At 39.7% G+C, this 24,380-nt stretch overlaps 1 pseudogene; it reads left to right on the top strand.

Annotated features, from left to right (window-relative positions):
• The first annotated feature begins 18,223 nt into the window (after window positions 1-18,223).
• On the top strand, window positions 18,224-18,684 carry LOC149163847 (small ribosomal subunit protein uS13z/uS13y/uS13x pseudogene; annotated as a pseudogene).
• The last annotated feature ends 5,696 nt before the right edge of the window (window positions 18,685-24,380 follow it).

Genomic DNA, 24,380 nt, shown 5'->3' with positions numbered 1-24,380 from the left:
AGAAGAAGAAAAATAATTTTAAAACTCTCAAATACACAGTCTCCATAAATGATTGATCTCAAAGAAGAAGGATACTAAACACCACCTCAAAAAATGAGCCTGACAAGGAAAACATAAGACATTGATTCAGTTTAGCAAGAAATCTATGACAATGTGGAGTATTTGGAAAAGAGACCACAACAAAAGGTTAATCTCTCCTCTCAGAATCAAGAAAATGTATTTGATGAAACCAGTCTAATAGACCATACTCCTGAAAAAGAGAACAAAATTAAGGATGCTCTAAAACGAGATATAGACGAGTCAGAAGTCCTTAATAAACATCTTTCTTTAGGGACAAGAAGCAGAAAGAGTACAAAATGAAATATTAAGGTGATCTAGGAGGATTGGTCCAGGAGGATCCAGGAGAATTGATCTAGGTGGATCTTCAGAAAAGTACCAGTGGCATGACAAAAGGCTCAAAACTCAAAATGGTTGAATCTGAACAATCTTAACATCAGATCAAAGTTCTCATCATCCTGATTCTAACAATGTGAGTAACACTCAAATCTGAGTCCAGATGACAAAGTTAGAGAAAGTGAAAGTTTGAGTTTGAGTTGTCCGCGTAGCAGGGAGAAGATGACATTACATAGTTTCAACGAATAAGGGACCGCCATGTGGTAGGTCACCACTGGGCCCCACATATCCCATATCAGTGAAAAGGAGGATCATAATAAGGAAGAATTGGCCCCTAGCATTCCCGGCTGTGATTGTGATATCGCATATCGCAAGCCGGAGGAGTCACGAATTGGCCTCGGCAGGACTTAGTTGCGATGCGATATACATCACATATCAGAATCACACGAAAGGGCTCGTGATTGCGATATGGTTTAGCGGAAAAGTTATGATTGTGATTTAATTTTATTCCCTCAAAAATAGTTGTGAAATCTGGTTTTATTCCTTTCCAAACAGGTGATACAAATGTTCAATGAGTGCCAACACTTCTGCCAAAGTCCAACCTTTAAAAATGACTAAGAAATTACATAATATAGGGAGCGAAACCACTCATGCTAGCTATCAGGGTCGAATCCATGACAAGAGGGGTGGTTTCAACCATATCCAAACTAAGAATAGGAATATAGGCAGTGGAACAACTTGCCTCTAAAACCAAGGAAACCAATTCATTACAACTCAAAACCACTTGGAACTTGATGTATCTACCCTATGAAGTGATTTTCATCCATATTTACATGATTACATTTACCAAGAAATGAGGAAAAAGTGATCTCCCAAGAAAACTAGGAAAAATCTGGAAAATCAGGCAAAATTGGCAAAATCAATTTAATGCATAGTGCCAAAATTTTAATGCGCAACACTTTTTCTAGGCCAATTGTGAAAGCCTTCCTGGAGTCCAAATCAGGTGCAGGATAGCTCGTTGGAAATCTTGTCGAGTCTACTTTCTACAACAACTTGAATTTCTAAAGTTTGAGTTCATTTGCCTCTCCAAAAATTTAGTCTCCTAAGACTGCTTCCTGTGTGGCAAAAAAGTGGCAGAGAGGGCACTTTTTGGGTATTTTTTGCCCTTTTGGAGACCTAGAACTTGTCCAAAATTCCTCACTATTTCTGAGCTTGCTTATTTTTCCATGTTGATTCCAAATATATAAGCTGTTTTGCAAATGGATGCCCCCAACAAAAGCGCAGTGTCGGTGGCGCTGTGCACCTATTGGAAAAACTTGTTTTTCCAATTCAAAAATTCAAAAATGACAAAATTTTCTCCAAATTTCTTGAAATTTGGCATGAATGATCCTTGTTAGGTGCTTTATTGGGTCAATTATGCTTCAGCCAAGATCTTGAGTTTATCTTGCTCTTTTTTGCTCCTCAAAGCTATTTTTAGCTTGGCTTTTAGCCTCTTTACTGTTGTTTTGCAAATCTTGTTCCAGGTTAGGTAGTGATAGGCCATGGGTGATGAAATTTGTAGTGAAAACAGATGACTATGAAGAGATTTTGAAATATAAAGTAAGTGAGATGTAAGGTGAGGATGAATGTTTGAAGGAATTAGGGTAAAGGATTTATGAAGGAATGGGGGAAATGAGGGAGGGAGTAGGGTTTTCAAATGTGAGATTAGGGTTTGTTAATGAAGTAGGTGTAATGTGGATGTAGGATTTGGGAGTTTGGAAATGGGGAATTTGGGGCTAGGGTTTGATGTAGAAATTAGGGTTTAGTGGAATAAAGCTTGTTGAGCGATGAAAAGTGAAGATGAGTTGTTAAACTAAGTGTAAATGGAGGAGAGTGGCCACAAAGGATCCTTAATGGCTTATGAAAGGTAGATTAGCTTATATAGGGTTTATGAGAGAAATCTCAATGCTAATAGGGTTTTCATGAACTGATGACAATCGCACTCAAAAACTCAAGAAACAGCTTTTCTTGTGCAAGATAATAGGCTCTTTGAGTAGCTTAGAAGACGATTTGATAACCCAATTAATGAATTTTAAACTTCCCAGTAGATGCGCAACGCATACCAACAGGTGCGTAGCACCAGTTCAATGCGTAGCACCTGAATAAATTTTCACAGGAAACCTGCCACAGGTGCATAACGTCAATTTAATGTGTAGCGCCAGGGAGATAATGTGTAGCGCTAGGGAGAAAACTGCAAACTTGCCTCTGTTTCTCTACTTTAGCTCAAAATCGCGTTTTCTCCTCTCCTTAGCTCTCCAATTCAACAATGAAGTTAAAAAACACTTGAAATGGCCTTTATACCTTTCTCCTTTAATTTTTCATTAACCAAGACCCACTCTTCTATAGTTTTGATAGCTTTTTTCAAAATGCTCTATTTCACTTACATCCAACTTTTGCCTTTTTGCAGGCAAACTTATTACATTGACTTTTTGCAGTGGCAGGAGTTGACTTTGTCACCAGGTCACCAAGAGCAATTCAATTACATATTAGGACAATAAAATTACATAAAATTACATCAAGTGATTCATTAAATGCAAATGCTCAATTTCACCTCAAAACAAAGTTTTGAGATGAAAGAGCTTTATTTAGCATAACAAAAGTAAACTTATGACTCTATGAACCTTTTTATTCTCCTCATGTGCCTGCTAACCCCTTTATTCAATTATGAATGAGCATGATTGGAAAACCCTAATACCTAATGGAACTAAACCCTAGGACTATTTGTTATACATGAAATGAAACAGGATGACTGTGAATGACTAAAAGAAAATGTGTAAGCAGGTCAGCAAGTGAATTTCATGAGGGAAACTGACATGAAACCACTACCATCAGTTGATGCATGACCTAATGGAATGCAGCTGATCAAATGAGACACCTAATATGCATGTAAAAGAGCAATTTGATCACCGATGGAAGTGTGAAGACACTGACACTAACATTGGCTCCAATGGGGATGGTAGCTCCTAGGAGGTGCCAAGAACCATAGAGCTTTGGAAAAGTAGACTAGTGCCTTATCCATTGGGCAATATGGAATCAATATCTTGGCAACAAAAACATCAAAACTCAAGACTCAAGACTCAAAACTCATAACTGAAATGACTAAGAACTTACTAACTCAAAACTGAAACAAGACTCTCAAAAGTTGAAACTAAACACTCAGCTGAAACTAGACACTCAGCTGAAACAAGTACTTACAAAGCTTTTTAATGGCAGTAGACCATCGAGATTTTAGGGCTTCAAATCATGATGACAACCACCTGCCTACTGATAAAATATGTACAATCATGTGAAGTGAACCTTCTAATGTAGCCAATCCAATAGATGGCTACTCAATGAAATTCTACTCCCACTTTCCCCGAGCAAGTAGAACGATGTACATGTAGGAAAATCACAATAACAACTAAAACCAAGGCTTATTCTAATGAACTAGACAACATTCATCTTCTCTAATTCTTGCAAAAGAATGCTGAAGGGATCTTGAAAATCCTAAAGCACTAGCTTGTCTTGAGATCCAGCAACAAAAATACAAGTACTCCCTTCATTCTAATCTGAAAGAACAGTTGGTTTCTGATTGATAGGAAGGTATTGAGAAGTATAAGCTTCTACTATCTGAGTGTTGGCTGGAAAATCCTCGAGAATGAGAAATTCTGACTCGATTTCTAGCATACTGTATTTCTCAAGCTCATATTCCTCAATTTCATAGTCTAAGCCTTTCTTGAACATAAAACATTCTTCAAGATTATCAGACATGACAGCCCTATCATCTTCATGAAGGAAAACATTACCTGTTCACTGATCTATAAATCTAATTTCAAGACTGTCATCATTTTCAAAAGTGGAAGAAGCTTCACTAACACCTTCTTGATGATGTGAGCACTGCAAACCTGCATTAGCTTGGGCTATAACATGACCTTTCAAGAGTTGATCTATCTCATCTTCAAACAGAGGAGAGAGTATTTGCTATTTTCTTTTGCTCAAACAATTATTGTCTTCTTGAAATAACATTTCAAAACATGGAAAACCTGAATGACAGTCCTCAATTCCCTGGTCTTCTGAAATTTGAAAACATTGTTGATCATCTTCATATGACATGGAAATCAAATACTCATTAGCCATACAAGGGAAAATTTCAGATAGTTCTTGAAACTCAAAACTAACACTTCTATCATTTACCATTGAGTTATCCAAAGAAGATTTTTCACTTACATGAACAAAGATCTCATCTTGTTTTTCATAAAAGGACTGGATTACCTCCTCGTGAAGACTTTGTTCTAATGAAATGAGAACACTTGGATCAATAACTTTGTCTTCTTCTTTCCAGATGATCTCAACAATAGAGCTCTCCTTCAAGGGATTCAGAACAAAGTACTCTTCATCATTACGATCTGAATTAGCCAACTTGACTTTATCACAATCTGAAATCGAAACTTGATTTCCCTGCATACTATCTTCAGCTATGAGCAGATTTGAAATAAGACCTTCTCTTTCATCATTTTCCTTTGTACTAAGATCTTGATCCTGCTGCAAATTTTCCTTCGCATTTGATAAGTATCCTCTAAGCTCTCTTTATGCTGCTGAAATGGATTTTCATATAGGGTTTCTATGATCTCATCATCCATGAAGTCATCATCTTCATAAATTCTCTCAAGATTTTCAACAAAACTATAAACATGTTTGCAACAGTTCTGAACTAATATTAAGGATGGATAAGATTCTTTATACCTTTCAAAGAACATGTTATGCAAATCTTTTAAACAATAAATACAAGCAGGTGGCAAACTTTCATACCAAGATCGGGCTTCACCTTCCAGAGTGGCCATGAATATCTTCATCAAGCAATCTTCAAGAAAATCAACCTTCAACTTGAGAATATGCATGTGAAATCTAACCATATGTAAAGCACCATCATTCCTATCATCATCTTTAAACATAGGCAAATTCCTTTGCCAACCTACCTTCGGAATTTTATTTGGGAAACCTGGAATGTGATCTCGGCTCATGGGAGCATACCTTCAATCCAACAAATCCATTTTGATAACAATGAATTCACCAAGAAATTCTTCAGGCTACTGATTCTTGAATAGTAGAGTCGCCATAAAAATTCTGAACCTTGGGATTTTTCGACACTGGAGTCACCAGGTGAATGATTTCAGCCTTCCAGTGTCTGATCGTTGTCCACCATCAACAATCAAATCTAAACTTGATTACATTTTTGCTGAGGAACATAAAACTACTTTCCCCAGTATGGTTGCCACTATGTTAGTGCCTGGATCTACCTCAAGCTGAAGGAAGGCAGGTCTAGGGTAACATCAAACCACGCTTAACCTGGTAGCTAGCCCTACCAGGTCGGGAGAGGGCTCTCTCCTTGTCAATATCAATTGTGATATTGGAAACTAGGGCTTGATATGACTGAATTTAATGTACATTTTAGGCTAGGTATAGTAGCATAGGTTTTCTAGTTTGATTTTTAGGTTTTGGTTGCTGGATCAATTGGAGAAGGTAGATTGGGTCTGGGAAATCAACTCAGGGATACAGTCATGTCCTATGGGAGACAAGGGTTTATGTACTAGCAATGGATTAAGATGGTAGATTAAGACAACTGAGGAGTTGAGGAGGGCATAAAGAAACTATGAATCCTCTTCAAACAGTTGAAAACATTGAAAACCAAATGCATTCCAAGACAAAGCACTGTAAATTAATGTATTTTATCTATTCACCTTGATTCATTTAGTTTAGAAGAGAGAGAGATATGTGGATACGTATAAAACATCAGAAAAAACTCATTACAAAGAAGAAACAATACATAAACTCACTGTCACAAGAATCCCACAAAAATAGCTGTGAAATCTGGTTTTATTCATTGCCAAACTGCTAATACAAATGTTCAATGAGTGCCAACACTTCTGCCAAAGTCCAACCTTTAAAAATGACTAAAAAATTACATAATATAGGCAAGGAAACCAATCATGCTAGCTATCAGGGTCGAATCCATGAGAAGAGCGGTGGTTTCAACCATATCTAAACTAAGAACAAGAATATAGGTAGTCGAACAGCTTGCTTCTAAAACCAAGGAAACCAATTCATTACATCTCAAAACCACTTGGAATTTGATGTATCTACCCTATGAAGTGATTTTCATCCATATTTACATCAAATTCATCATTTACCATGCTTACATTTACCAAGAAATGAGGAAAAAATGATATCCCAAGAAAACTAGGAAAAATCTGGAAAATCACGGAAAATTGGCAAAATCAATTTAATGCGTAGCGCCAAACTTTTAATGTGTAGCACTTTTTCTAGGCCAATTTTGGAAGCCTTCCTGGAGTCCAAATCAGGTGTAGGATAGCTCGTTGGAAATATTGTTGAGTCTACTTTCTGGAACAACTTGAATTTCTAAATTTGAAGTTCATTTGCTCCTCCAAAAATTGATTCTCCTAAGACTACTTCCTGCGTGGCAAAAAAGTGGCAGAGAGGGCACTTTTGGGTGTTTTTTTCCCTTTTGGAGACCTAGAACTTGTCCAAAATTCCCCACTATTTCTGAGCTTGCTTATTTTTCCATGCTGATTCCAAATATATAAGCCGTTTTGTAAATGGATGCCCCCAACAAAAGTGACCTATTGGAAAAACCTGTTTTTCCAATTCAAAAATGACAAAATTTTCTCCAAATTTCTTGAAATTTGGCATGAATGATCCTTGTTAGGTGCTTTGATGGGCCAATGATGCTTCAACCAAGATCTTGAGTTTATCTTGCTCTTTTTTTCTCCTCAAAGCTCTTTTTAGCTTGCCTTTTAGCCTCTTTACCATTTTTTTGCAAATCTTGTTCTGGGTTAGGTAGTGATAGGCCATATGGCGCAACATTCTCTTCTCTTTGTTGGCTTTCTCAAGAAACTTATCAATGTGAATGTTCACCCTTTCCAACCATGCCTCTCGGTCATTCTCAATTTCTTGCTCAAGGGAGGTCATCTAGATCTTTCTTTTCCTTGCCTCTTGCCTATCTTCCCTAGTCATCTAGAGCTCCATAATATTTTGCTTATCTAACAACTGTTTGTTTTCCTGCTTAATAAAGTTGATGATCCATTTGGCCCTCTCAAAGTTCAGTGATAAAGCTTGTATTTCAGCCTCCTTCTCTTTGATAATCTTGTCCTTGAGTCTTGAGCTTTGAGAGCCCAAATCAGTAACATCCTCCTCAATCAGAATAAACTCTCTATCTTGCCCTTCAGGAGGGCTCTTCTCATGCATCTTTTTATTTCCTCTATCTCTGCCCTTTGACTGCTGGCCAACCTGTATAGATGGAGAAGAAGGAAAAGCCCCTTTCACCCCCGATGAAGATAGCATTTTCCCGTGGTCTGGTGAAGAAAACGAGACCCCTTCCTGTGGAGATAGTACTCGCTTGGCAGCTGCAAAGAGCATCCTAGTGCCTCTTTCATAGGTGACAAACACAGGAACAAGAACCTCCTCTGTTTTATTTTCAGGCTCCTTTTGTTGCCCAGAAGGTTCACCTTCCTCTTGAGGCACTGATGGAATCACCTGAGGGCCTTTGAAAATCTCATGGGCAATAAAGGTATCCCATGGTATGTTCAGCAAGCTTAGCTGATGCAAGACAACAATTTTGATCAGTGAGAAGTGGTAAATACTGCTGAGTTGTTGAGGAAAAGGTTTCCTTTGCACATAGTGAGCCATCTTCTCAATATTCCTGTATATAAAGTAAGGGAGGTTCATCATCCTTACTCTTGTGAAGTGCATCAACAACCTGATATGATATGCATATAGGCGGGAAAACCTTCCTTCACAGGTGAAATACTTGATGATGAGTTTCATGAGAGGAGCATAAATGTTCTACAAGTGTTTGAAAGGAAAAACCCTGCTGATTTGACTGTGATATCCAGCCTTAATGTAAGGCTCATAATGTTCTCTGCCCACATACTGCCCCTTATTCCACTGCTCACCTACATTAGGGATGCTTGTTGCTGCTGAAATGGTGGCAGGTGTCAAGGTGAAAGAGACACCAACAAGGTTCACCTAGCCATTATGGAGATGGATAACAAACAACCTAGCAAGCTCATGATGAAATTTTACCCTCTCTACCATTTCACAAAACTGATAACAAGACTGGTGTTTAAAGCTAGCTACAGCAAGAGGGCAAGCAAGCAATTCTGTAAGAGTGGTGGGCTCCTCCCAGATGATCTTTCCCCCTTTGTGTGGCTTTCTTGGCACATGAGCTTCTCTAGAAGAATCACTGAGAGTTTCCTCTTCCCTCTCATAATCTGAATCTCTCTCCATGCTTTTGATAATATGATGGGTGATGAAATTTGTAGTGAAAACAGATGAGTATGAAGAGATTTTGAAATATAAAGTAAGTGAGATGTAAGGTGAGGGTGAATGTTTGAAGGAATTAGGGTAAAGGATTTATGAAGGAATGGGGGAAATGAGGGAGGGAGTAGGGTTTTCAAATGTGAGATTAGGGTTTGTTAATGAAGTAGGTGTAATGAGGATGTAGGATTTGGGAGTTTGGGAATGGGGAATTTGGGGCTAGGGTTTGATGTAGAAATTAGGGTTTAGTGGAATAGAGCTTGTTGAGTGATGAAAAGTGAAGATGAGTTGGTAAACTAAGTGTAAATGGAGGAGAATGGCCACAAATGATCCTTAATGGCTTATGAAAGGTAGATTAGCTTATATAGGGTTTATGAGAGAAATCTCAATGCTAATAGGGTTTGCATGAACTGATGACAATCACACTCAAAAACTCAAGCAACAACTTTTCTTGTGCAAGATAATAGGCTATACTTACTTGGCATGAGCTTTGAGTAGCTTAGAAGACGATTTGATAACCCAATTGATGAATTTTAAACTTCCCAGCAATTTATGCGCAGTGCATACCAACAGGTGCGTAGCGACAGTTTAATGCGCAACGCTTGAGCAAATTTGCATTGGAATCCTGCCACAGGTGCGCAACGCCGATTTAATTCGTAGCACTAGGGAGATAATGCACAGCACCAGGGAGAAAACTGCAAACTTGCCTCTGTTTCTCTACTTTAGCTCAAAATCGCATTTTCTCCTCTCCTTAGCTCTCCAATTCAACAATGAAGTTAAAAAAACACTTGAAATGGCCTTTATACCTTTCTCCTTCAATTTTTCATTAACCAAGTGATCTGATAATCACCCTATGAGTGACATCAGTTGAAGATTTATTAAACAAAAGGTATTACAGACTCATGTGCTGGTGTGTGTTCTGTGTTATTTAAGCAATGGATCGATCTGATTGCCAATACACAGACATTTAAATGGAAAGACGGCAGAGAAATACAGTAAGCAACACAAAGACACAAACAGTTTTAATAAGGAGTTAACCCTATTCTCTAGGGCTACATCTCTGGTCTAGCTTCAGTGGTGGCCTTGTTTTATTGTGTCTTTAAGAAAAGAATTACAATACAGGGACTCAATATGAGTTCTCCTGAAATAGTTTTGCTTGGCCGGGTGGTTCTTGGATTCCCCAAGCCACTCAGAGTACACAGACTCTTGTTCTTCCTACCAGCTCTGTGACCCTCGGTCTACAGTGGAAAGAGCCAACTATGATGCTCAATCCGGACAGATTCCTCTATGGGAAGGCTTGAATCTTCAAGCTCTCTGGTGCTCGATGCTGCTTGTGGTCAGCTCGGCCCTCTGTCTCCTCTGCTTGGCTTTACCGCTCTCTGTGTTCAGTCCTCCTCTCAGGGTTCATTGTTCACTGTCTTTCTTGGTCTCTTGGACTCCTCCTGATTCAACTGTCTCTGTTCATGGCTTTAGCCATTCGATCCTCATGCCTATTCGGTTCCTCTCCTACCTGCGTCGATTCTCCTTCCGCCTGTGTGCTGGGAGTTCCCTGTTCGGCATCAACATGAACGCTCGGGAAGTAGCCACGTGTCTCCATCTAACTGGTGCCAGCATGCTTCGTCGATTCGTTTCTTCCATTACGTCGGGTATGCGTTCTTTCTCCACCGTGGTGGTCAAATGGATTCCAAATCCCTTTAGAATGCGGCTTAATTTCCTGTCGATTCTGCTTCTTTCCATCGGGCACAATCTTAGTCGTCCGATTTGGGCTCCTCCATATCCAACATCACACGCATGTCGAGCGCGGTTGACTTGCTCGACCGATAATGCACGATCACGGTGGTTTTTCTCTCACCTTTGCTGCCACGTGTCGATCATTGAGTGTGATCGCTCTGCTTCCTCCAAAACCTCTTACCGTTCAAGGGCGCCGGGATCAATACTGCTGGTTTCTAGGGCGTGGGTCCTGCCTTCGTACGTTAGCCCTTTTTCCTTTTTCTGCCCACGGTCCTCTGGCTCCCAACGTGACCAAGTGCTTAAGGCTTCTCCATTTTGGCCCTGTTTTCCCAGCGATGCACGATTAGCGCTAGGCACTAATTGCGCATCAAAATCACCTCCTTTTCCCGATCCGGGGCTCCCAGAGGCTGTTTTTGCCTCCTGCACAATCTCCATGGGCCTCGGTCAATGCGCTTTGACTGAGGTCCTTGTCGTTCCATGTCGGCTTCCATGGCCACTTGTTCAGGCGTTTTTTATCACTGTTTGGAATTTTCGAAGATTTGCTCGACCTGATTTAGTCATGGTTCTTTGACGGCCGTTTATGGATCTGATTCAGATCACGGCCTCCCTACTGAAAAGCTTTTGGAACACCAAAAGTTGGTTTTCTATAAGCATCGACTAAGTGAGGAAACGGTTGTCTCACTTGTCCAATCTCAATCCACTTCACACTACTCGGCTTCGAACCTTTAAGCCCAATCCTGAGGTATTCCACTTGTCCACTGCGCGTCGTCCTTACCTTCCTGTCCAGCACTGTATCTTCTTGTAACTCATTAAGATATTCATGTAGCAGGTCATCAACAGAAGGTAATTGACTCTGCTCTTCAGGGTCCTCAATCATTGAAGGTTCAAACAACCTCAAACAGTCTGCATTCACGACTGAGTAGATGTGCATGTAAGCTGGTAGATCAAGGCGAAAATCATTTTCACCAATCTTCTCAAGTATCTTGAAGGGTCCATACCTAATAGGTTTTAGCTTTTTACCTTCACCTTGCATCCTGTCCTTGCTGATATATAGCCAGACTTGGTCTCCAACTTGAAAACTATGCTCCATCCGATGCTTATCATGCCTAGCCTTGTAATTGGCCTGGCTCTTTTCCAACTGTTCCTGTACTACCTGGTGGATCTCCTAGATCTATTCAATGAACCTAGTTTCCTTGTCCACATCGCTGTGTCTATCAACCATGGTATCTTTACCAAAAACAAAATCCAAAGCAGACCTTGGTATGAAACCAAAACAGGTCTCAAAAGGAGATCTCTGTGTAGAAGAGTGTTTGGCTCTATTGTAAGCATGTTGCACATAGCACAAGTGCTCATCCCAAAGCTTAGGATGTTTGCTGCAATATCCTCTCAGTAACTGGATTACCGTCCTGTTAACTACTTTTGTCTGGCCATCCGTTTGTGGATGAAAAGTTGTCCTTTTCTTCAATTTGGTGTCCATTAGTTCCCACAGACTTGACCAAAACTTCCCCACAAATCGGGTGTCTCGATCAGATACAATAGAAGTGGGTAATCCAAAATGAACCCATACATGTTCAAAGAACAATGTTGCAATTTGTCCAGTGGTAATCTATTTACTACAAGGTATTAAAATACACATTTTGCTGAACCTACCTACAACAACATATAGATAATCATGACCTTTCCTAGATTTAGGTAGTCCTCCAACAAAATCCATGGAAATGCTTTCCCAAGGGTGAGAAGGAACTGGTAATGGAGTGTATAAGCCTAGTTTTCTATTACTGGGCTTGCTTTTAGCACACATACGACATCCCTTTACATATCTAGAAACTATCTCATTCATTTTCGGCCAATAGCAGAACCTTTGCAACTGTGCAACTGTTTTACTTACCCCAAAGTGACCTGATATCAGAGAAGTGTGTCCTTCCCTAATTATCTTTACTCTCTCAGTTTGTGGAATGCAGAGTTTCCCACAATGATATAAGAGTCAGTCCTTCATATGATAGTCCAATTCTTCTACTCTTTTTCCTTGACTCAAAGTTGCATATACATCTTTAAAGTCCATGTCCTGAGCATACTATTCTATGTAGCTTTCATGCAGCACAGAATTATGCTTAAGTATGGTAGATGCATTTATAATGGGTCTAGATAACATGTCTACAACCTTGTTATGTATGCCCTTTTTGTATCTGATGACTAAATGAAACTGTTGTAGAAAACCCATCCATCTGTAATGTCTTGATTGTTGCAACTTAGTTTGGGAGTGGAGATATTGGAGTGGCTGATGATCAGCATGTATTACTGTTTCTTTGCCCATTAATTAATGTTTCCACTTTTTCACACTCTGAACTAATGCATATAATTCTTTATCATATGTAGGATAGTTAACTACTGCAAGATTAAAAGTCTCAGAATGATAACATATGGGTTTATTGTGTTGTGTCAACACTGCTCCCATGGCATAGTCACTGGCATCAGTTTGGATCTCAAATGGTCTTTGTAGATCTGGCAGTGCTGGTACAAGTGTTGTACTAATCTTTTCTTTCAAGGTGTCGAAGGCTTTCTCCTGTTTTCCTCCCCACTGAAACACCTTGTTCAATCCTGTCAAAGCATGTAAGGGAGCTACAATTGAGGAAAAATTTGAAATGAACTTCCTCCAATATTGTTCTACTCCTAAGAATCTTATCACTTCTGTAGCAGATTTGGGTTTAGGCCAGTTTACAATGACTGCCACTTTAGAGGGATCTATTTTCAATTCACCTCCCCCTACTATATGACCCAAATAATTTAGATAGGTTTTGCCAAATTCACATTTGGAGAGTTTAACATAAAGTTTTTCTCTTTTCGAAACCTCTAATGTCTGCTTAACATGCTTTAAATGTTCTTCCCACGTTTTACTAAAAATCAGAATGTCATCCAGATGCACAATAACAAAATCATCAAGAAAAGGTCTAAGTACATCATTCATTAATCTTGTCAGGCCAGGGTAACTCCGGAATGGGCAGAAGAAAACTGATTTATTATTTCATTAGAGAACTATTGTTTATATACATAAATGAGACGGATCAGTTCATCTTCTTGATGACTGTTCACGTTCCAGTTTACCCAACCGCTGAGGATCAGGTGTGAACATTCCCCCCCTTAATCTGAAGGGATTTTGGTGAGTCCAAGCATCGTTCTGAATCATTCAAGCTTTTCTCTTCCAAGCGCTTTGGTGAAGATGTCTGCAATTTGCTCATTTGTGGAACAATGACGGAGATGGATTGTTTTGGCCTCAACATGATGTCGGATCAGATGATATTTAGTATTGATGTGCTTAGTACGATCATGGAACTTTGGGTTCTTGGCCAACTTTATTGCAGAGGTGTTATCAATCATGAGTGGAGTTGATTGTACTTGTTTTACCTGCAAATCTTCAAGAATTTTCCTGAGCCACACAATTTCTTTCGTTGCTTCAGCTACGGCCACGTATTCTGCTTCTGTTATGGAATCTGCTGGAACTGATTGTTTGCGTGATCTCCAGGAGACAGCTCCTGATCCAAGACTCATAGAATATCCTGAAGTAGATACCCCAGTTTCTTTGTCTCCATCGAAGTCTGAATCAGAGTATCCAATCAAGATGAAATCATCCACCTGTGTATACTTGATTCCAAGGTCTTGAGTTCCCTTCAAGTACCTTAGAACTCTTTTTGCAGTAGACCAATGTCCCTCACAAGGTTTTTGCATAAACATGGAGAGAATTCCAACAACAAATGAAATGTCTGGTCTGGTAGTAGTGAGGTAGATGAGACTTCGTACAAGCTGTCTATACTTTGTTGCATCCTCAAATTCCTTTCCTTCAATAGATGTGAGCTTCAAGTTTTGTTCCATTGGAGTAGAAAGAGGGTTGCACTCTGTCAGGCCAAATCTGTTTAACAAATCTCCAATATATTTCCTTTGAGAAAGAAATATGGATTTTGGATGTTGGGTTACTTCAATGCCAAGATAGTAATGAACATAACCCAAATCAGTCATTTCAAAACTTTTTCCTAATTCTTTATTTATGGATGCAATATAGCTTTCATTGTTCCCTGTCATTAAAAGATCATCTACATATACCACAAGATATACAACTGTTTTGCCAACTTTCTTGACAAATAAAGTTGCATCATCAAGATCAAAATGTTTGAAGTTGAGTTTCAGAAGATGCTCAGTTAGTTTTTCATACTAGGCTCGTGGTGCTTGTTTGAGGCCATACAAGGACTTCACAAGTTTGCATACTTTATGTTCATGTCCTTTCACAGCAAATCCTTCAGGCTAGGACATAAAAACATTCTCTTTTAGATCTCCATTCAAGAATGCAGTTTTTACATCCATTTGATGGACTTTCCAACCGTTCTGAGCAGCTAGTGCAAAGAGTGTCCGGATGGTGGCCCATTTTGCTGTGGGGGAAAAAGTTTCCTCATAATCGACCCCTTCCTTCTGTGCAAAACCTTTTGCCACAAGCCTAGCTTTGTGCTTGTCAAGTGAGCCATCAGCTTTGTATTTGTTCTTGTAGACCCACTTGCAGCCAATTGGTTTGGTTCCAAATGGAGGATCAACCAGCTTCCAAGTGCCATTCTTTATGAGGGAATCATACTCCTTCTGCATCGCTTCTTTCCATTCATCATGAGAAGCAACTTCTTTGAAGGAAGTTGTTTCAAAATCTGTATACAAGTTCAATTCACAATCATAAGTAACATCCATATCAACAGGTGAATTAGAGTTATCTACATCACCTCCATCTTGTCGGTTTGTATTTCCGGTTCCTGTTTTTCCAATTTCATCAGGATGAACACTTTCAAGTGTCTTTGTCAGCCACTTTGGGGGACCTTTCTGAGATGGTCCAGGCTTCTCTATTGATTGAGTTGGGACTGAATCAAGATTGAGTCTCCCAATTCTATCAATTACATCACTTAAAGGATCATCCGGTGTTGGAGTTTCATGCAAGGGAGTTTGTTCTTCAGAAGAAGATTCCACATGTTGATCTAGTATAGGAATCCCCCCTTCAAGATGTGGAATCTGATTATCAAACTCTTGAAATGATTTTGTTTTTGTGAATCTATCCAAGCGATCAAGTTGTCGCTCAACAACACTATCAGATTTGGATGATTCAAGAAAAATGACATCTCTAGATACAAAAAACTTTTTATTTGCTTCATCATAGAGACGGTATGCTTTAGAGGTGTTTGAATACCCCAGGAAGATACACTTACGACTTCTAGCACCAAGTTTGTTTCTATGTACCTTTGGTATTAAAGCATAATAGGTGGAACCAAAAATCCTGAGGTGTTTTACCAAAGGAACATGTCCATACCACAATTCATAAGGAGTCTTGTTTCTTATAGCATTAGATGGACATCTATTCTTTATATATGAAGCACATAGAACAGCATCAACCCAAAACATTATCTTTACATTTTTGAAGAAAAGCATGGATCATACCATATTCAAGATTGTTCTATTCATTCTTTCTGCTACACCATTCTGTTGGGGATTATAAGGTACAGTTGTTTGATGTTTGATCCCATGTTGGCGAAGATAGTTTTCAAATTCATTTGATGTATATTCTTTTCCATTATTAGTGCGAATAGACCCAAGATGAGATTGTGCATCATTTTCAATCCACTTATGAAAATTCTTGAATGTTTGAAAAGCATCAGATTTGTTCTTCAATAAATAAACCCAACACATTATGGTGTAATCATCAATAAATGTCATGATATATTTATTTCCATTTGTAGAAGGAACAGGCATTGGACCACATAAATTTGAATGAATGAGTTCAAGCTTCCTATGTGCTCTTGAATGTGAATCATGAAAAGACTGTTTGCTATGCTTTCCTAGAATGAAAGCATCACATTGCTTATGTTTTCTAGGAATTGTAGGCAAACCAACAACACCATTTTTCTTCAACAAGCGGAGACTATCATAGTTTAAATGTCCGAATCTAGCATGCCATAATAAACTTAACGGAAGTGTACCTTCTTCATGATGAGAAATATATGAGAAATGTTGTGCATGAGCAGAGGTTCCTTGCAGTTTAAGAAGTCTTTCTTCTTCTATACCCCTCATGACAAGTGAGTGGTCAGATGCCTTTCTTACCTCAAGCTTGCCATCAAACATATGAATGGAGTGACCTTGCTGGCGGATGTGGACCAGGGACAACAAGTTTCTCTTGAGCTGTGGGAGATATAGAACATGATCGAGAAGAAAGTCTGGAAGACCAGGCAGTTTAAGCCTGATTGTGCCAAGCCCTGATGGCTTGATTTTTGACTGATCTGCAAAGTATACTGCTCCATCAACATTGTTAGTGAAATCTTCAAAAAAATCTTTCCTATGAGTCATATGACAGGTTGCTCTTGAATCAAGCAACCAATCATTTTTCGAAGAAGCAAGTGAAGCATTAAACAAATCTTCATTTACTCCAATGTTACATTGTGCCTCAATATAGTGAGCGGATTCAGGTGATTTACCTTTGTCTGTATCATCAATTTTACCTTTCTACTGATTTCTTCTCTGCTCAATTTTGTCCCATGGTAGCTTGCATGTAGAAGCATCATGTGATCCATTTCGTTCGCAGCGAATGCAATGCAGATCTGCCTTTTCTCCTTGAGAATGTCTGCCCCCCTGCCTCTGAAGTATCTTCCTCTTCCTCTTCGTCCACCTCTTCCTCTTCGTCCACCTCTTCCTCTTGTAGAATCTTGAGCAGGATGCTTTTCTTTATGAGCAAGGCAAACAGTCTCTTCAGAAGATTCAGGGACTGTCTTCTTTCCAAAGGCTTTCTCTCTTTCAGCAAACTTTTTCACAAGAGAGTCAAAGGTTATATCTTTCAGATTTCCATTTGCTTGTAATGACTCAAGATAATTGGAGTAGGTAGGATAGAGTGCTTTGAGAAAGGCAATAAGAGGGATATCCAGCTCAACCTTAGTGGATTTAATATCATACATTATAGACTTTACTTCAGATGCAAGAGCAAGAGGATCATTATTTTTCAGTTCAAGAGTGAAGAGTTTAATCATGAGCTGAACAACTTCAAGTGCAGAATGTGAATCATAGAGTTCTTTCAGCTTTTGTAAAGCTTCAAAGGCAGTGGAATAAGATGAAATATGACGACTTACTTCTTCATTTACAGATGTTGCGATCAATGCATACGCTTTGCTGTTCTTGTTTTCCCAAATGACAAGTTCTTTATCTGATGTAGGCTGCACAGGGTCTTTGTCTTCTTCTCCGACACACACTCCTTTCCACAACTCATTGTAGATGAGGGTGTGTTTTACCATCCGATACCATTCGGAATAGTTCTCCTTTCCAGTGAGAACTATTCCTACCATAGAGATGATTGAATGCATTCTGTAAAAAAAAATTACTTCTGCTAAAAAAAATCCTTACATTACAACCTTCAAATCCCTCTAATATTTGCTAAAAGCATCAGCATTTCATTGTACATATCACTGCAATACTACTATGTTTGAAAAAATGCGCAAGGGATCACTTCAATATATCACTTCAATATATCATGCAATACTACAAAACATTATGGAAACACCGCAATATTTTGAACGCTTTGAATCATATAAACTGCGTATATCATGAATTCAACAAACTGCTCAACGCTATACAAAAACCGCCATACCGAAGTTAAAAATCAACTGCATAATACTAAAGCCCTAGCAGTCTTCGTAATACCCAGCGTTACTGGCGACTGTTGAGGCTCTCGCGTTCTGTGAAAATGTCTTTGATTGCAAATGAGGAGTTTCAACACGTTCTTCGTGTCCTCAACACCAATGTTGATGGGCGAAAGAAGATCATGTTTGCCCTGACTTCTATCAAGGGAATTGGTCGGCGTTTGGCCAACCTTGTATGCAAGAAGGCCGATGTTAATATGAACAAGAGAGCTGGTGAACTTTCTGCACTTGAGCTTGAGAACCTGATGATAATTGTCACGAATCCTAAACAATTCAAGATCCTAGATTGGTTTTTTTAAACAGACAGAAAGATATCAAGGATGGCCGAACCACTCAGGTGGTATCCAATGCTCTTGACATGAAACTCAGGGATGACTTGGAACGCTTGAAGAAGATCAGGAACCACCGCTGTCTTCGTCACTACTGGGGCCTTCGGATGCGTGGACAACACACAAATACTACTGGTCGCAGGGGAAAGACTGTTGGTGTCTCAAAAAAGCGTTGAGCATAGATAGATCGGAGTGGCGCCACCAAATGGTATTCAGGTTTTATCAGGATTCGAGCAAGCTTGGCCGCCCAGAACCAAATGGAGAGATGAGCTGTACAACAACCATGGTGGCGATAAATGATAAGATTATCTCACTAGACTATAGTGACTATACAGCAGAGATAAAGACTGTGGACTCTCGGGCGTATTGAATGGAAAAGACAGAATTTCACTCAGTCGATGTATTTAGATACTTGGACGAGCCTCCACAGCCAGAGACAGCTAAGGACCAATGAGGAAAATACAGTCCGGCCTCGGCCCCAGGGAAAATGACAGAGGCTTTTTTTTTTTCTCTGGTGATTCTTCAGACAGCAAGAAAGACTTGCTTGGAAACATTTACTCCGCAGATGCACAGGACAATCAATGAGAGGCAGTGGTGGAGAGGCAGCGAAATGGATGAAACGCAGGACAATCAATGACTGTTAACCGATGCTCAGAGAATTAATGACACGCAGGACAGAGGAGCGCTCAGGACAGAGGTAAGGAAGTTACAAGGAATCTGGGACCTGCGCTCTGATACCATGTCAGGCCAGGGTAACTCCGGAATGGGCAGAAGAAAACTGATTGATTATTTCATTAGAGAACTATTGTTTATATACATAAATTAGACGGATCAGTTCATGTTCTTGATGATTGTTCACGTTCCAGTTTACCCAACCGCTGAGGATTAGGTGTGAACAAATCTCATGAAAGTAGCAGGAGCATTAGTTAGGCCAAAAGGCATAACCAGCCATTCATACAATCCCTGCTTTGTTTTGAAAGCAGTCTTCCATGCATCTTGTTCTGTAACTCTGACCTGATGGTATCCACTATGCAAATTCAACTTGGTGAAATAAACAACTTCCTTCAATTGATCTAAAAGATCATCTATGCGAGGAATAGGATAACGATTTTTTATTGTTATCTTATTCAGTGCTCGGTAATCAATGCACATTCTCCACGAGCCATCTTTTTTTCTCACCAAAACAATTTGTGACCCACATGGTGATGTGCTAGGCCTGATGGACCCTTTCTCGAGCAATGTCTACACCTGCTTCTTGATTTCAACATTCTCTAAAGCAGACAACCTGTACATCCCAATGTTAGGGAAAGGAACATCTTGCTACAAAATGATATCATGTACTATTCCCTTTTTGGGTGGCAGACCTTGTGGTTCTTGAAATAACACATCATACTCTGAAACAATATTTTCTATATCAGCTTGTTGATCAGCATTACAACCCACAAATACATTGGTTTTATCAGATTTCTTTTCCTTTACAACCATTAGTAAGAACTGTTTGCATGAATTTATCATTCTTTTCATCTGTCCTGAGTTTATGAGAGTATAATTATTCTTGAGCTTATGATCTCTTACAAAGTATTCGATTCCATCTTTAACAAGTAGATACTTGTTCTCAACTCTATAGAAAATAGCCTTTCTATCATACTAGTAAGGACTTCCTAAAACAATTCCACATATATCTAAAGGAATTATGTCTAACTCAACCTCATCTACAAATGCTGACCCAAAAGAAAACTTGAGTTTACACTGTCTAGTCACTTGTAGTTGTGCTTTATCATTCAACCATCCTAATAGGTATGGCTTCTTGTGAGGTGTAGTTGCTAATCTCAATTTCTTTACAATTGCTTCAGAAATCAGATTTACTTGTGAGCCACTATCAAAGAAAGTATCAATCTTTTGATTTTTGGAAATAACTCGAATATGGAAAAGCTCGGGTCTTTTTCTCTCATGTTCTTCATCAACAACAAATTGAGCAGAAATACTAGTAGATGATTCAGAATTCTTACCTTTTATACCTATGGCTGCAATGATTGTTTCATCTCCTGAGTCTGACCCCAAATCTTTCTGAATTGTTGCAGCAGCTTTCTTCTTCTCACCCTCAGACTTCTTAGGTCTTAGCTCTAGATGCAGAATCCAATAGTGCTCATCACCATGCCCCTCCTTTTTACAGTGAGTGCATGAAGATTTGCATTTTTGTGCAGTGTTAGCCTTCCTTCATTTCCACTTCTGCTTCCTTTTCTCCTTGCTCTTGCTTACAGTGGGTTGGGATGGTCCCCCAACTTCTGGATTTCCATTCTTTCCTCTAGCTTCTAGATGAGTAGCTTGTACAGATACCTCATCTATACTAGTGGGATTAAACATGAGGATGGTATGCCTCATGTAGCTGTGTAGACCAACAATGTACTTCAAAAGAGTCTCTGGTGAGTCTAACGAGATACCCAACATCAATGCTCTCTTTCTGAACTCTTGAGTATACCCTTGTACACTTTTCCCTTTCAACTGCCGAAGAGTTTGCCAACTCATCATGGCTTGTTGCATGTAGGCCAATGGATAGAACTACTTTTGGATTGCAGTAACAAATTCACTCCAGATAGAGATGGTCTTACCATGTCTTTTCATATCAGCTTGGGTTCTGCCTTCCCACCAAACCAAGGCAGTGCCTCCTAGGCATAGGCTTGCCAGCTGAATCTTACTCTTGTCTGAGTATATGTTTTGTACTCTGCAACATCAATTTGTCTAATCCAATTGTCCAACTTTTCAGCACTTAGCTCTCCATCATATATAGGCAAATAAAATTTAACTTCTAACTTAATCAAAGATGCTTTCTTATGATGCACAGGGCTATTAGGAGGTGTGAGAAAGCTTTCTTCTTTCCCCTTTCCTTTGGAGTGGTCATGGGAATTAGATTCATCTTCTTCTTTACCTTGTTTAGAGCCTGATGAATTTTCATCCTTATGCTTTCTAAAGTCCCTATACATTTCTTCTACCATAGACTTTATAGCTAGGAAAATTTCTATAAATTGAGGGTCTGGCCCTATAGAACCTTCCTCTGACATTGTCTTTCGAGAATAGACTCTCCCAATTTTAGGATTAGTTTCCACCAACTCTCCCTCTCCTAATTTGATCTTTGATCTAGTGAGCATTCACGACTAAACCAACACAAGCTTGTCTAACCTTACAACCTAGAGCTCTGATACCACTTGATCTGATAATCACCCTATGAGTGAGTTGAAGATTTATTAAACAAAAGGTATTACAGACTCATGTGCTGGTGTGTGTTCTATGTTATTTAAGCAACGGATCGATAAAATTTCCAATACACAGACATTTAATGGAAAGACAACAGAGAAATACAGTAAGCAACACAAAGACACAAACAGTTTTAATAAGGAGTTCACCCTATTCTCCAGGACTACATCTCCGGTCCAGCTTCAGTGGTGGCCTTGTTTTATTGTGTCTTTAAGAAGAGAATTATAATACATGGACTCAATATGAGTTCTCCTGAAATAGTTTTGCTTGGCAGGGTGATTCTTGGATTCCCCAAGCCACTCAGAGTACACAGACTCTTGTTCTTCCTACCAGCTCTGTGACCCTCGATCTACAGTGGAAAGAGCCAACTGTGATGCTCAATCCGGACAGATTCCTCTATGGGAAGGCTTGAATCTTCAAGCTCTCTGGTGCTCAATGCTGCCTGTGGTCAGCTCGGACCTCTGTCTCCTCTGCTTGGCTTTACTGCTCTCTGTGTTCAGTCCTCCTCTCAGGGTTCACTGTTCACTGTCTTTCTTGGTCTCTTGGACTCCTCCTGATTTGACTGTCTCTATTCATGGCTTTAGCTATTCGATCCTCATGCCTGTTCAGTTCCTCTCCCGCCTGCGTCGATTCTCCTTCCACATGTGTGCTAGGAGTTCCCTGTTCAGCGTCAACATGAACGCTCGGGAAGTAGCCACATGTCTCCATCTAACTGGTGCCAACATGCTTTGTCGGTTCATTTCTTCCGTTACATCGGGTATGCGCTCTTTCTCCACTGTGGCAGTCAAACAGATTCCAAATCCCTTTAGAACGTGACTTAATTTCCTGTTGATTCCACTTCTTTCCATCAGGCGCAATCTCAGTCGTCCGATCTGGGCTCCTCCAGATCCGACGTCATACGCACGTCGAGTGGGGTTGACTTGCTCAACCGATAACACACGATCACGGCGGTTTTTCTCTCACCTCCATTGCCACGTGTCGATCACTGAGTGTGATCGCTCCGCTTCCTCCAAAACCTCTTATCGTTCAAGGGCGCCCCGATCAATACCGCCAGTTTCTAGGGCACGGGTCCCGCCTTCGTACATTAGCCCTTTTTCCTTTTTCCGCCCGTGGTCCTCTGGCTCCCAACGTGACCAAGTGCTTAAGGCTTCTCCATTTCGGCCCTGTTTTCCCAATAATCGCGCATCAAAATTGCCTCCTTTTCCCAATCCGGGGCTCCCAGGGGCTGTTTTGGCCTCCTGCACAGTCTCCATGGGCCTCGGTCAGCGCACTTTGACCGAGGTCCTTGTCGTTGCACGCCGGCTGCCATGGCCACTGGTTCAAGGCATTTTTTATCACTGTTTTGGAATTTTCAAAGATTTGTTCGACTTGATTTCATCATGGTTCTTTGACAGTCGTTTATGGATCTGATTTAGATCACCAAGACCCACTCTTCTATAGTTTTTTTGATAGCTTTTCTCAAAATTCTCTGTTTCACTTACATCCAACTTTTGCCTTTTTGCAGGTGGACTTATTACATTGACTTTTTGCAGTGGCAGGAGTTGAATTTGTCACCAGGTCACCAAGAGAAACTCAATTACATATTAGGACAATAAAATTACATAAAATTAAATCAAGTGATTCATTAAATGAAAATGCTCAATTTCACCTCAAAACATAGTTTTGAGGTGAAAGAGCTTTATTTAGCATAACAGAAGTAAACTTATGACTCTATGAACCTATTATTCTCCTCATGTGCCTGTTGACCCCTTTATTCAATTATGAATGAGCATGATTGACAAACTGTAAGACCTAATGGAACTAAACCTTAGGACTATTTGTTATACATGAAATGAAACAGGATGACTGTGAATGACTAAAACAAAAAAAATGTGTAAATAGGTCAGCAGGTGAATGTCATGAGGGAAACTGACATGAAACCACTACTATCAGTTTATCCATGACCTAATGGAATGCAGTTGATCGAATTAGACACCTAATATGCATGCAAAAGATCAATTTGATCATCGATGTAAGTGTGAAGACACTAACACTAACAGCTACGCTAGCTGCAAGCTAAGAATGAGGCCTTGGAAAAGTTGTAGCATAACTCCCCTGAGGTAAAGAGCAGCTCTCTGATTTCATGTAATTTTCATGATAATGACTTCGCTGCTTTTGAAAATCATACCACAGGAATTGGCTCCAAACTACTGAAGAGAATGGGGTATGAAGGAAAAGGCTTGGGTATTAATGGTCAAGGCATTGTCAATACCATCAAAGTAGAATAATTAACCCTTCGAACACAACTTGGGTATGTCAGGAGGGAAGCTGAGAAGTCTGCTATTATAGCCAGCAGACCATCAATGAAAATGATGAGAAGCCCTCATCATATTTTTCCAAATCGACGATGGAGGTAAAAGATGTCGAAATCCCTTCAATTTCATCTTCACATAGTTTAATTTCTGTTGGAAATGTGGAGATACCAATTTCAGGGACAAATATGAGACTCCTTACCAGGACGAGGTATAAGGAAGAAGAAATTGGTGTTAAAATCCAAGGGATAACTCAACCATTGGAGGTTGAGAAAAGACCTTGATTCGCAAGGTTGGGGTGCATTGAAGGACAATACTCAAAGATGTCA

The sequence above is a fragment of the Pinus tabuliformis genome, chromosome 5_1 (genome assembly GCF_031772625.1).
Source record: "Pinus tabuliformis cultivar Carrire ecotype Pingquan chromosome 5_1, CPIR1, whole genome shotgun sequence".
Taxonomy (NCBI): domain Eukaryota; kingdom Viridiplantae; phylum Streptophyta; class Pinopsida; order Pinales; family Pinaceae; genus Pinus; species Pinus tabuliformis.
This window is presented reverse-complemented; position numbering and strand designations above follow the sequence as displayed.